Below are 13,263 nucleotides of genomic sequence, written 5' to 3'. Positions count from 1 at the left end.
CATAGGAGAGAAGGCCTGTCTTCGCAGCAGTTAGCCCCAACTTCTCCAATGATGATTGTGGTAATCAGTCGCTCTCACTGAAGAACAACATTGGGACACGTTCTGCCTGCAGTGCCTCAGCGTGCAAAGTCCAGTTTGCTGCTGAAAAGGTGGCCTAATGACAGGCGCCAGTGCCTATAACGTCTATGGTCTGGAACGTCATTGGATGATGTTTCCGGCCAAAGGTTACTATCCTCGATTTGTTTGTCAAACCACCCTCTGCAACCGCTCTAAGTGTGACACAACATTTCTGGGACACCCTGTTAAACACATTTGATTATGTTAACTGGTACACAGTCTTTTAAATTCTCTAAGGAGCTATGGTAAAATAAAGGGAGTGAAAAATTATTAACAACTTGTGCAGAAACCAGACGGCAGTTATAAGACAAAAAGGCATGAAAGAGAAGCAGTGGTTGAGAAGGAAGTGAGACAGTTTTAGCCTTTCTCCGATATTTCTGAATCTGTGCACTGAAAAGTGGTAAAGGAAAACAAAGCAAATTTGGAGAAGGGATTAAAGCTAGGGAAAGAAAACAAAAACTTTGAGGTTTGCCGAAGACATTGCTGTTACATGGGAGACAGTGAAGGCATGGAAGAGCTGTTGAATGGAATGGGAAGTGTCCTAAAAAGAAGTTACAAGCTGAACATCAAGTAAAACAAAATAAGGGTAATGGAATGTAGTTCGCATTAAATCAGGCGATGCTGAGAAAATTATATTAGGAAATGCGGTACTAAAGATAGTCGATGTCTTTCGCTATTTGGGCAATCAAATAATTAATAATGGCAGAAATAGAGAGAAAAGATGCACACTGACAATAGCAAGAAAAGCAGCTTCAAAAAGAAGCAAAATACAGTTTTAAGTCGTAGGAAATCTTTTGTGAAATTCTGGTGTGCATTCTTGTATGGAGGTGAAAAGTGGACGACAAACATTTCAGAGAAGAAGAGAATAGAAACTTTCGAAATGTGTAGCTCAGGAGAATGTCGATGAGCAGACGGCTAGAGTGGACAACAGATGAGAAGGTACTGGATAAAACTGAAAAAAAGAGCCACTTATGGCAAAAATTGACTAAAAGAATGGATCTGTAGTGGAGTAAATCCTGATACATCAACAAATCAGTTTGATAATGTACAGTAGTGTGAGGACTAAATCGTAGAACACCAAGGCTTGAATACGGTAAGCAGGTTCAAATGGACTTAGGTTGCAGCAGTTGGCAGAAATGAGGAAGACTGAAGAGGATAGTCTAGCGACAGGACGTTCGTCAAACTAGTCCTTGTAGCGAAGACCACAACAACATCCAAAGATACAATACCCTGCACACGTTGTTTTCTGTGATCAGTCGTCCTTTCACGAAAGCGAAGCTGAATTCCAACGCTCCGTCTCTTCGCTTAGGTATACTACGTGTACATTGTCGTGGGTACACGCAGCGGAATTGTCAATTCGAGAAGCAGGTAATTACATATTAAGCAGGCCAGTGAATGCGCAGGCGTAGTAAGTTTGTACAGCATTAAAGATGTCGCAAGAATACATTTACGTAGCTTTAATCCCTTCACTTGCTGCTTACGGCGTACTTAATCTGACAATCCTGTCTTATCGGTGAAAGAACATGGGTCTTCATTCCATCACTCACTACCAATTCACTTTTTTTTTTACTGAAAGTTAGTGTTCCGAAAGGATTTGATATAATAGGTGACACACTTGATTCATATTCGCCTTTTCATGTGCTGATTATGACATGAATTAACTAAATACAACTCTCAGCATAATTTAGTTCCACGGTCCTCTCCCCTGCATTTACAATGCAGTCACAAGTGTTAAGTAAGCCACATTCGACAAATCCAACGAGGCTAAAGATTAGAAGGTACTATCTAGAGCACGTGTACATAAAGTCGAAGGTTTACTTTCAGAACAGGTATAGTTTACGTATTCGTATCAACAGTGAATCACTATGAACTACAGTACTGTAAAGTAGTCGAAATACTTACAGTTTACGAAGTGGACCTTAAGATGTGTGATGGCTGCTGTAGGCCTGTAGTGCTCTACCTGTTTTGAGAGGAGACTTATATACGTCTTGCTTTCATAATTATCTTGAATGTGGGAACCAATAGCACGACATTAATCTGGTGCTACTTCAGATACGGGATTCACCACAAATGGAACAGAAGCTGTTATCGCAGATAACGTGACAAATCAAAGTATTGTCACTGTGCAATAACAGTGTGTTGTCAGGATGACGCCGTGTGTCATCTGGGGACAGCCTTCACCGGGATCTGGGTGACTTGCGATAGCGATCCGTCACCCTTACGATGCGTCAGCAGTTCAGAGAGGAACGCAAGTCAAGATATGCGCTCAAGAACAGTAAAGCAACGTGCTTATCACTGGCTCACAATTGTATCAATGTGGCGCGTATATAAAAACCTAACAGAGCAGAGGAAATTCTTTCAGAGAAATGAATCTCTTATTCTCAACGTTGCAGGCTACCCATTTACTCCTTGTGTATATGAGATGAAACATCACATCGCGGAACGAATTTCGTTTATTTTACATGACAAGTTTTTGGGTGATGAAACGATTTGTTTAGATCTGTTTCAATAATGAGAAACAATATCACAAAGATATGCGCGCAAATAGTAGCTTTAGTTTTTCTTAAACATGTTAAGTCTTAGAAGTCATTCGAAAAACACTTACCAAATTACCAGTCTCTTTGTTAGCTTAATGATGCCGTCTAGAAAGCCCACCGACTGAATCAATGTATTAGGGCAACACTTGATCTGCATTTTGTAAAGAGATACATACCCTGTCAGAGACAGCAAATGAGTTATAATAGCAGTTCAAAGGAAGGACAGGGTGTTAAAGGAGAATGTAAGATGAACATTAACTAAAGCAAAACAAGTACAATGAAATGTAGTGGAATTAAATCTGCCGACGGTAAATTTGAGTTTTGCTATTTCGGTAGTAAAATAACTGATGGTGAACCGCGATAGAGACGATATAAAACAGTGGTAGTCAAGGTGGTCAGTACCGCCCACTAGTGAAAGTTCCAGCTTTCATGGTTGGAGGAAGGCGCTAGGAGTCTAAATCAAAACTCATATTTTCATACAATTTTGACTTAAGGTATTTGGTCAATTATTATTATTATACACCTTTACTTTCTTTGATTCTTTTTTATAAATTTTGTTGAGTATCTTCCCTACTTTATATACTGAAGAATCAATGAAACTAGTACACCTGCCTAATATAGTGCATGGGTCCCGTGAACACGCCGAAGTGACGCTACACGACGTGGCATGGACTCGACTAACGTCGGAAGAAGAGCTGGAGGAAATGACAACCATGAATCCTGCAAGGCTATCCATAAATCCGTAAGAGTACGAGGGGGTGGAGATCTCTTCTGAACAGCACGTTGCAAGGCATCCCAGATATGCTCACTGATCTTCATGTCTGGGGAGTTTGGTGACCAGCGGAAGTGTTTAAACTCAGAAGAGTGTTTCTGAAATGGCTCTGAACACTATGGGACTTAACATCTGTGGTCATCCCCCTAGAACTTAGAACTACTTAAACCTAACTAACCTAAGGACATCACACACATCCATGCCCGAGGCAGGATTCGAACCTGCGACCGTAGAGATCACACGGTTCCAGACTGAAGCGCCTAGAACTGCACGGCCACACCGGCCGGTTCTGTGTTTCTGAAGTCACTCTGTAGCAATTCTGTACGTTTGGGGTGTCACATTGTCCTACTAGATTTGCCCAAGTCCGTCGGAATGCACAGTGGACATGAATGGATGCAGGTGATCAGACAGGATACGTGTCATCTGTCCGAATCGTATCTAGACGTGTCAGGGCTCGCATATCAGTCCAACTGCACACGACCCACGCCATTACAGAGCCTCTACCAGCATGAACAGTCCCCTGCTGACATGCAGGGTCCTTGGATTCATGAGGTTGTCTTCATACCCGTTCGCGTCCCTCCGTTCCATACAATTTGAAACTAGACTCGTCCGACCAGGCCACATGTTTCCAGTCATCAATAGTCCTGTGTCGGTGTCGACGACCCATGCGAGGTGTAAAGCTTTGTGTCGTGCAGTCATCAAGGATACAAGAGTGGGCCTTCGGCTCCGAAAACCCATATCGATGATGTTTCGTTGGATGGTTCGCACACAGACACTTGATGATGGCCCTACATTGAAATCTGCAGCAATTTTCGGAAGGTTTGCACTTTTGTCACGTTTCACAATTCTCTTCAGTCGTCGTTGGTCCCGTTCTTTAGGGATCTTTTCTGGCTGCAGCGACGTCGGAGATTTCATGATTTAGCAAATTCCTGATATTCATGGTACCATATTCGTGATATACACGGTGCAATCGTGAAATGTTCTTATGGGAAAATCCCCACTCCATCGCTACCTCGGAGATGCTGTGAAATCTTGATAACCTACCATTGTAGCAGCAGTTACCGATCTAACAACTGCTCCCGACACTTGTTGTCTTATATAGGCGTTGCCGACCGTAGCACCGTATTCAACCTGTTTACATATCTCTGTCTTTGAGTACTCATGCCTGTACCAGTTTCTTTGGCGCTTCAGTATAGAACACCATTACTGAGCACGTGGAGGACGGTTACCAAATTTTACTTTTAACGAAGATACAACAGTAAACGCTAGGTGAAAAACGGTGAATACCCTTGATGTAAACTGTAGAGTGGAGTAGACTAGAAAAATGTTTCTCAAGAAGAGAAATTAGTTGATATCGAATATAGGTTTAAGTGTTAGGTAGTCCTTTCTGGAGGTTGTTGGATAAAAATGTAGCTTTCTATGGAAGGAAAACTTGGACAATTATGAGATCAGACAAGAAGATAATCGAAACTTTCAATATGAGGTGGTACAGAAGAATGCTAAAAAATAGATGGGTAGATCGCATAATTAATTAAGAGGAAATGAATAGAATTGAGGAGAAAGAAATTTGTCGTATAAATTGACTTGAAGAAGGGATCAATTGACAGGATTCATTCTGTGTCTTCAAGCAATCATAAACTTAGTATTGGAGGGAAGTGTGGGGCGTTAAAGTTGTAAAGGGGTACCAACAAATGAATGCAGTAAGCAGGTCCAGAAGGATGTAAACTGCAGTAGTATTCAGAAATGAAGAGGCTTGCACAGGATAGAGCAGCGTGGAGAAATGCATAAAACCAATCTTTGGACTGAAGACCACAACAACAACAACAACAACAACAACACTATTATGTTAAGCATGCCATCGTTGATAACATAGTTTCCAGTAACTACTTACCACATATGTTTCGCACGTTATGATCCGTGATTTGGTTCTTTCCGATAGGCTACTTCATTGCTTCGAGCTCACGAAATAAACTACGTGCGAGTACGTCTCTCTGGTGCCAAAAGAAATATTGCTCCAGCGAACGACTCACTGCTGGCAGTTCGTTCGTAATTACTGTAAAATTCTCTTATCTGTTTTGCAAAAAAAGGAAGCCACCCTTTTGAACGGCCTATATATGTATTTCAATGAATCATTCGAGGATTTTACGAGTAGAGCATCCACTCTATCTGTGCGCCAAGGAAGTATTTCATTTGCTGACCACTCTCTAGACACTATATGCAAAATTCGTACAACCAACCAAGGACACAGTCAGGAACGCAAATCAGTAAGGTCTAGTGAAAATATGATAACATCCAACTACAAATCAGAGTTTGCATAGTTCCGAAATACATGTCGAGTGGTCTGGGATGCTCATGCGCCGTTTTGAACGCAGATCATCAACCTGCCGGCTTTAGATTCGGTAGCCTGATGAGTCTCTCGACACGAGATACCGGCACTGTGAAATTCGGTTCTCTGTTGGACACATCTTCTCGATCCATTGTTTTACGTGATCGTATGGTTACTGTTTCATCGGTTTAATACTTTTATCGGGGTATCCATAATATCATTTGTTTGGACATGGGCATTTCAGGAGATGAAAGCTAAATATGTAGAAGAAGAAGCATCGTATTGCGTGCGCAAGTAATTATTGGTCTCATTTCTCCAAGAACGACGGCTAAATCGATAAGCATGTGACAGCGCGCGCTACTCGTACCTAATCTGTTCCGTAAGACAGGGAATAAAAATGAGAGTTTCCCGGGGTTCACTGGTGACAGAGAGGTAGGGTCAAGTGTTTTGGATAGTACTTGGGCTAAGACCATGTGTAGACCCCAAAAAAGGATCGCCTTACCCTAACTGTCCTACATAACGAGTACAGGGGCAAAGTTTGAGTATTACACACTTTGTGCTTTTACGTTAGATGTGGTCTAAGGCGCTCCTTAAGGGGCATCTAGAAGCAAAATTCAGTTCATTGGCGGTTGCTGAGAAAACCCGAGAAACACAGTTTTTTGGTACCAAAACCGAGCAACGGATTCCAAGACGACTATGCACAGAATATGCCAGAAATATTTACAACACATTTCTAAGATCCCGAGTTGAAACTTTTCTTGATACCTTTATCCCGTTTCGAGATACAGAGGTTCAAAGCTACCCTACCTGCATACGAAAACATGCACATAAAATACGGTCTGGGGGAAATATAAATAATAAATAACAGCATAAAAATGATCAAATTTTAAGGGTATATAATCTAGGCATTTATCTAGATGTACTACTTTCTTTTTTCAGAGATCTTTATCCGTTATCGAGAAACACCCCATGCTTATCAGGTATCAAAACCTAGCCGTGGATTCCAAGACGGCTATATACAGCATATGGCTGTAATTTTTACTGTGCAATCCTAACATTCCAACCTTTAACAACTGTAAAAATGTTCTTAATATCTTTATTCGTTATCGAGGTACAGACATTCAGAGCTATACTAGTTTCTCACGTAAGTTACGCGCTTACAATCCGGTGCGAGGTGAAAAGTTTATAAAATGACATAACATTGATAAATATGTTGCAAAGAGTCTCCGTTATCATCAGAATTGTTGTGGGAACCCTATGTTGTTATAGTGAAGCATATGCAAAATTTTTATGCATATGAAACACGGTCTGAGGTATAAAATTAGTTTCACGTTGTTTCAATTTCACATAAATAAGCTATCAGATTTTACTGTCCCATAATATTCTTTTGGTACGAGTTATACGCTCTGCCGTGTCGGGGAAAGGAAGTAAACCAGCGGAAAAGAAAGGTGAACTTGCTCCCGTATAAATGACTCCGACTTAAAAGTGGGTTCCAGCTGTCTCATTCTACCTTCCACAGCACCATTAAAACGTTCCCACAGATTTTGGTGCCACAATTTCAAGTTATTATGTTGAGAGCAGTCGGAAAGAGACAGAAAAGTAATAAATACTGGAAGAAATTAGATAGTGGTTCTTGTATAGAAAGAGCGAAGGTGGTAATGGCACAGTGAGAGAAAGAGAGGGACACAGTAGAAATGGAACATAGTAGATAGTGACAGATCAGTGCCAGTAAAAGAGCAAAGAAGCCAGTGGCACTAGGAGAGGAATAAAGAGAAAGAGAAAGTGGAAGTGGATGAGTATCAGTCATAATAAGAGGCAAAGTGCATGACAACGACAACGAGGATGAGAGAGATTGTGAGAGTGAGAAGAGACAGCAGCAGTGGGAAGGACTGAATGAGATAATAGCACTAAGATAAAGAGCAGGAGGGAGAGACGACAGTGAGAGGAGACAGTGGTAGCAGGACAGTACGAAGGAAACTGTGACTGTAAGAGAGGAGGCAGGGACAGGTAGAGATACACAAGGAGATAATGACAATGAGTTGGGCTGCATGAGTGAATGAGAATGGGCAAGTGGGAGTGAGTGGGTATGAGCGTCATACAGCGATGGACTGACAGGAGTGAGCGAATTACAGTTAGAGGAACATATGGGAGTGAGATATGAGTTGTATATTAAAAAGAGTGCAAATGTTCGCAAGCCAAAATCTTTGGAAAAATTTTTAAAGTTACTGAGGATGCTAAAATAAGGCAGCAAGTACCCATTTTTCAGTCATTATTTTAATCAGGAACAAATTCGCCTTCTTTGTTCTCCGATAGAAGTAATTTTCCGCTGGTCCAACTGTACACAAAGTCATATTTTACTGCGTATTGCTTTTAGCTTCCTATCAGAACTTACAATCCGTTTGTACTATTTTATCTTTTTCAGCCTGTCCATATTTCGCTGGATCATCTCCCTGCATTATTAAGACAGTTTATTACTCACATGAAGACGGCATAAGGCTGTGTTAGTGAAACATCTCAGAAATATGACAGCAGGCCGTGCAGCTGTGTGCGAAGCGAGTATTTGAACATAAATCTCCCTTCTTGAAACTTAGAAAAAAGTTATTTCGGTAGTAAAACGGTGCTCGTCATGCATACACTATTTACTGTGTATTCAAGAAGAAGAACGAGTATGATAGATAACTCGTGCATGTGAGAGAAAGATGGAAAGTGACGTGAGAAAGGAGACTAAATGAAGCAAGGTTTAACACTGCAGTGGAAATCATTTCTAAATGTAAGAAATAAAATAGATTAGAGAAACACTTGATGTAGTTCTGAATGATACTCGAAATCGTATACAGAAATGAGATGCACAGTCTACATAACCCATCAAACAACATCCTGCAGTACTCTTAAACATTCAAAGACCATAAGTAAAGGTTTGTCCGCACCGATAGCTGAGTGGTCAGCGCGGCAGACTGTCAATCCAAAGGGCCCGTGTTCGATTCCTGGCTGGATCGGAGATTTTTCTCCACTCAGGGACCGGGTGTTGTGTTGTCTTAATCATCATCATTTCATCCCCATCGACACGCAACTCGCCGAAGTGGCGTCAAATCGAAAGACTTGCACCAGGCGAACGGTCTACCCGACGGGAGGCCCTCGTCACAAGACATTTCATTTCAGTTCAGCTTTGAAATTTAAATTCTGTGCTGTACATGATTTGAGCATCATTCATAACCATGTCAAATGTTTCTCTAATCTGTTCTATTTATTGGTTTTAAACAAATCCTTTCACAAAAGACTTGACCGTTTTTGTTTCAAACTTTTTATTTCAATCTTTTTTTCTTTTCTTCTCTCTCTCTCTCTCTCTCTCTCTCTCTCTCTCTCTCTCTCTCTCTCTCTCTTGGCAGTTATATATCATACCAATGTAAAGTTTTATATGGAAAACATCTAGACCTTGAACAGATTAATTTCTTTTACACTTCGAAACACAAAAACACAGTGCCTAATGCATTTTTCGCATAACTATTTCTATAACTGTCATGTAATTTTTATCATAAGTATTTTTCATTATTTTATTAATGTTGTCACGTAATGAAACTTCAAAGAAATTCAAACGAACTGATTAAAGAAAATAATGCTGTAATTACGACGTAGTAAAAACGGTGGTCGAGTCAGGGAAGTTTGCTACCGTGTAGAGCCAAAGCGTGTTTGAGGTAGGGAATATTGTCGCTTTGCGCGTAAATGCCAAGTCGGGCAGAAGTAGTCGGAGGAGAAGAGTTGCTAGCGACAAGTGATCAGTTGCAGGCGCAGTACCTGGGAATCTAGTGAAGAAACGGCAAGATTTTAACATATGGACAGGCAAATTATGTGGGTGTAAATGGACACAGTAAATAGTCATCAAGAGGAATTAATATTCAAGAAGAGTACTGAGGGTCCAAACTTCTTACATGGAACGACGATAAGAAAGAGCCTTTTGCCATACATTGTCGACGAATAACGCCTTACATTGCACCAGCAGCAGCTCATTAAAATAAGATTCAACCAATTTAACCTTTAGAGTGTACAGGGCTAGCCAACGTACTTTGTTTCTTAACTTAATAGAAAAGTATTTACTTCAGAAACTGTAAATGAGCTTTAAATCAGCAATTTACCCAACAGGGTCCTATGCTACCACTACGGATTCCGAGAGTGATACAAGTGAAAGACACTTGTTGTCTAATACACTGAAGCGCCAAAAAATCTGGTATAGTAATGCATATTGAAATACAGGCGGTACACGGTGCTGCGATCGGTAACGCCTGTATAAAACGACATGGGTCTGGCGCAGTTGTTACATCGGTTGCTGCTGCTACAATGGCAGGTTATCAAGATTTAAGTTCAAATGGCTCTGAGCACTATGCGACTTAACTTCTGAGGTCATCAGTCGCCTAGAACTGAGAACTAATTAAACCGAACTAACCTAAGGACATCACACACATCCATTCCCGAGGCAAGATTTGAACCCGCGACCGTAGCGGTCGCTCGGCTCCAGACTGCAGCGCCTAGAACCGCAAGGCCAAGATTTAAGTGAGATTGAAAGTCATCATAGTCGGCGCTCGAGCGATGGGATATACACTCCTGGAAATGGAAAAAAGAACACATTGACACCGGTGTGTAAGACCCACCATACTTGCTCCGGACACTGCGAGAGGGCTGTACAAGCAATGATCACACGCACGGCACAGAGGACACACCAGGAACCACGGTGTTGGCCGTCGAATCGCGCTAGCTGCGCAGCATTTGTGCACCGCCGCCGTCAGTGTCAGCCAGTTTGCCGTGGCATACGGAGCTCCATCGCAGTCTTTAACACTGGTAGCATGCCGCGACAGTGTGGACGTGAACCGTATGTGCAGTTGACGGACTTTGAGCGAGGGCGTATAGTGGGCATGCGGGAGGCCGGGTGGACGTACCGCCGAATTGCTCAACACGTGGGGCGTGAGGTCTCCACAGTACATCGATGTTGTCGCCAGTGGTCGGCGGAAGGTGCACGTGCCCGTCGACCTGGGACCGGACCGCAGCGACGCACGGATGCATGACAAGACCGTAGGATCCTACGCAGTGCCGTAGGGGACCGCACCGCCACTTCCCAGCAAATTAGGGACACTGTTGCTCCTGGGGTATCGGCGAGGACCATTCGCAACCGTCTCCATGAAGCTGGGCTACGGTCCCGCACACCGTTAGGCCGTCTTCCGTTCACGCCCCAACATCGTGCAGCACGCCTCCAGTGGTGTGGCGACAGGCGTGAATGGAGGGACGAATGGAGACGTGTCGTCTTCAGCGATGAGAGTCGCTTCTGCCTTGGTGCCAATGATGGTCGTATGCGTGTTTGGCGCCGTGCAGGTGAGCGCCACAATCAGGACTGCATACGACCGAGGCACACAGTGCCAACACCCGGCATCATAGCGTGGGGAGCGATCTCCTACACTGGCCGTACACCTCTGGTGATCGTCGAGTGGACACTGAATAGTGCACGGTACATCCAAACCGTCATCGAACCCATCGTTTTACCATTCCTAGATCGGCAAGGGAACTTGCTGTTCCAACAGGACAACGCACGTCCGCATGTTTCCCGTGCCACCCAACGTGCTCTAGAAGGTGTAAGTCAACTACCTTGGCCAGATCTCCGGATCTGTCCCCCATTGAGCATGTTTGGGACTGGATGAAGCGTCGTCTCACGCGGTCTGCACGTCCAGCACGAACGCTGGTCCAACTGAGGCGCCAGGTGGAAATGGCATGGCAAGCCGTTCCACAGGACTACATCCAGCATCTCTACGATCGTCTCCATGGGAGAATAGCAGCCTGCATTGCTCCGAAAGGTGGATATACACTGTACTAGTGCCGACATTGTGCATGCTCTGTTGCCTGTGCCTATGTGCCTGTGGTTCTGTCAGTGTGATCATGTGATGTATCTGACCCCAGGAATGTGTCAATAAAGTTTCCCCTTCCTGGGACAATGAATTCACGGTGTTCTTATTTCAATTTCCAGGAGTGTAGTACAACCGACGTAGCGATGAAGTGGGGATTTGACCTTAAGACAATTTCATGTGTGTTCCGTGAATATCAGGAATATGGTGTAACATCAAATCACCGACATCACTGCGGCCAAGAAAAGATCCTGCAAGATAGGTCCAACAACGACTGGAGAGAATAGTTCAACGTGACAAAAGAGCAAACCTTCCGCAAATTGCTGGAGATTGCAATTATGGGCCATCAAAAAATATCACGATGCGAATGATTCAATGAAACATCATCGATCTGGGCTTTTGGAGCCGAAGGTGCACTCGCGTACCCCTGATGACTGCACAACACAAACCTTTACGCCTCACCTGGGTCGTCAACAACGACAGTGGATTGTTGATGACTGGAAACACGTTGCCTGGTCGGACGAGTCTCAGTTCAAATTGTATCGAGCGGATGGGCGTGTACAGTTACGGAGGCAACCGCTTGGATCCATCGACGCTGCAGGTCAGCAGGGGACTGTTGAAGTCGGCGGAGGCTCTGTAATGGTGTGGGACATGTGAAGTTGGGATGATATGGGACCCCTCATAGTTTTAGATACGACATTGACAGATGATAAGTACGTAAGCATCATGTGTGATCACCTGCATCCATTCATGTCTATTATGCATTCCGACGGACTTGGGCAATTCCAGCTGGACAATGCGACACCCCACACATCCCAAATTGCTACAGAGTGGCCCCAGGAACCTCTTCTAAGTTTGAACACTTCCCTTGGCCACAAACCTCCCCAGACATGAAGATTATTTAGCATATCTTGGATGCCTTGCAACGTGCTGTTCAGAAGATATCTCCACCGCCTCGTCCTCTTACGGATTTATGGACAGCCATACAGGATTCACGATGTCAGTTCCCTACAGCACTACTTCAGACATTAGTCGAGTGCATGCCACGTCGTCTTGCTGCATTTCTGCGTGCTTGTGGGGGCCCTACATGATATTAAGCAGGTGTACCAGTTTCATTGGCTCTACAGTGTGTATTTGAATACGCAGGACGCAGGCCGATATGAGTTCCGTTAGCCCCCCCCCCCCCTCTCTCTCTTTCTCTCTCTCTCTCTCTCTCTCTCTCTCTCTCTATATATATATATATATATATATATATATATATATATATATATATATATATATATATACGAGGGTCGTTTTTTAAGTAAGGACCGTTTTTATTTTTTAAAAAAAGATCCAAATACTTTTGTAAAAAAACTTTTATTTTCTGATTCTACATAGTTGCCTTGTTTATTTAAGCACTTGTCATACCGTACAACTAGGTTTTTAATTCCCTCTTCACAGAATTCGGCCACCTGCTCTGACAGCCAAAAGTCACGGCCGCTTTCACTTCATCGTCGTCATTGATGGTGTTTCTGGTACCGGAATAGGTGAAAATCGCTAGAAGCAAGGTCGAGGCTGTATGGTGCATGGTCCAAAACTTCCCAGCCAAAAGAATCAATCAAATCCCGAGTCTTTTCAGAGGTGTGA

The 13,263-nt window shown here is 43.2% G+C and overlaps 1 protein-coding gene across 1 annotated transcript in view; it reads right to left on the bottom strand.

Annotated features, from left to right (window-relative positions):
* Window positions 1-2,090, bottom strand: part of LOC126284308 (arylsulfatase B-like) — a 197,602-nt gene extending 195,512 nt beyond the window's left edge. Inside the window, exon 1 of the mRNA XM_049983139.1 lies at window positions 2,020-2,090. The gene's annotated coding sequence lies outside the window, so the exon portion shown is untranslated. The remainder of the gene's footprint in view (window positions 1-2,019) is intronic.
* Between the last annotated feature and the right edge of the window lie 11,173 nt (window positions 2,091-13,263).

The sequence above is a fragment of the Schistocerca gregaria genome, chromosome 8, assembly GCF_023897955.1.
Source record: "Schistocerca gregaria isolate iqSchGreg1 chromosome 8, iqSchGreg1.2, whole genome shotgun sequence".
NCBI lineage: Eukaryota > Metazoa > Arthropoda > Insecta > Orthoptera > Acrididae > Schistocerca > Schistocerca gregaria.
The sequence above is the reverse complement of the archived record's forward strand: the minus strand, read 5'-3'. Positions and strand labels throughout refer to the sequence as shown.